Below are 1679 nucleotides of genomic sequence, written 5' to 3' on the forward strand. Positions count from 1 at the left end.
GGTGGACCTCGATTTGCGCGGATTCAGAACAACGCCAATTTTGAAACCAAAAAGTCAAAAAAATATATTTTACTATTATTTACAACATTTTACAATGTTTCTCGTACCGATTCTTATACTAAATCGTAATTCTTACATCGCTCATTTCGAATGAAAATTATAAATACAGTCCTCTCTACAATTACGTATGTCTCGTTAACGCGAATTTGCTCCAATGACATCGATGAATCGGAAAAAACATTCGTGAAATGGAAACTTTCGCATATGCGAGTTTGCTCATATGCAATTTCATTCCAGGCCCTTTAAACTATCAAAGGACTAATTTAATCTCTGCGGAGGAACCGAGGTTATTTTTACCACGCGATTTTCAACTGGCCGGCTTCTCAAATGAATGCAACTATCGCATAACAGCAGAGATGACTGTACACATCAATTGCATTAAAGACCCGCAGTCAATCGCGGACCAACGAACTGCCGATTGTAAGCGTGTAAAATATATTTCTTAAATTCCCTTCATTTTATTAAATTATTTCAGACCGTTACAGCAATGCCATTGTATTACTCATCAACGTTTCCGTGCTGGGAACCCACGTCATTGACTTCCCATTCATTTACATAATAAAAGACTTTCAATTTACTCCGACTCTGATTACGACATTCCGTAAAGCAACGCATCAAGGCGAAAATCGAGGCCTACACGCAATAGCATTCTAATCTTCATAAAAATTTAATGTACTAACTGACAAATGTGAAAAAACTGAAGGAAGCTATAAACCTACGTGCCGTTAGCACATATGCATCAAAGGGCTTAGACGCACAAAAATAGAAAAGATGACAAGGAATCAAGAAAACTCACCAATTCAAATGACACCAATTAACTCTGCCCCCTAGGTACGGCTGTGGCAATGGTCATATTCAGGTTCTTGAAAATCCCTGAAAAAGATAAATGAGATCCACTTAACAACAACAACATAATTGCAGTATTCATAATAATAAATTGAAGTGAGATCTCACCTATTAAGATAAGATGATGTATCTGCGACCCCGCGTTTTGGCTCTGTTGGAAATCCTGAAAAAAATAAACGAGGTCGAATTAACAACAACAACAACATAATTGCAGTTTTCATAATAATAATTTGAAGTAAAAGCTCACCTATTAAGATGATGTATCTGCGACCCAGCGTTTCGGCGCTGTTGGAAATCCTGAAAAACAAAAACAAAATATTAATGTGCTCCAGCCAACATCATTGTAGCTTTAATAATAATTTCAAGCACAATCTGCCAAATAAGGAAAGACTAAAGCAAAGGTATAGAGTTAAGTACTGCTACCACCTACACAACAGGGCCTTGTCGTTCGACAAGCAAAAGTAGACAATTCATACCAGTAGTAAAGACCTACAACAAGATACAAAGTTTTCCTACTACCAGCAAGTATGCGTCAACTGAAATCGAGAGATGCCCAAAACTCAAGAAAAGTGCTGGTCAGGTTTATCCAAGTCCTGAAAAACTAAGACGCAAGTTACTGTTAACACACAGGTGGACCTCGATTTGCGCGGATTCAGAACAACGCCAATTTTGAAACCAAAAAGTCAAAAAAATATATTTTACTATTATTTACAACATTTTACAATGTTTCTCGTACCAATTCTTATACTAAATCGTAATTCTTACATCGCTCA

The 1679-nt window shown here is 36.8% G+C and overlaps 1 long non-coding RNA gene across 1 annotated transcript; it reads right to left on the bottom strand.

Annotated features, from left to right (window-relative positions):
• Window positions 1-874: 874 nt before the first annotated feature.
• LOC147875015 (uncharacterized) lies at window positions 875-1415 on the bottom strand. The gene is made up of 3 exons (XR_015538048.1): window positions 1154-1415; window positions 1015-1069; window positions 875-933 (listed from the first exon to the last, which is right to left on the bottom strand). It is a non-coding gene; the product is annotated as an uncharacterized LOC147875015 (long non-coding RNA).
• Between the last annotated feature and the right edge of the window lie 264 nt (window positions 1416-1679).

The sequence above is a fragment of the Zootermopsis nevadensis genome, unplaced genomic scaffold, assembly GCF_977971745.1.
Source record: "Zootermopsis nevadensis isolate Lab colony 2312 unplaced genomic scaffold, Znev_1.0 Znev_ptg000003l, whole genome shotgun sequence".
In the NCBI taxonomy this organism is placed as follows: Eukaryota; Metazoa; Arthropoda; class Insecta; order Blattodea; family Termopsidae; genus Zootermopsis; species Zootermopsis nevadensis.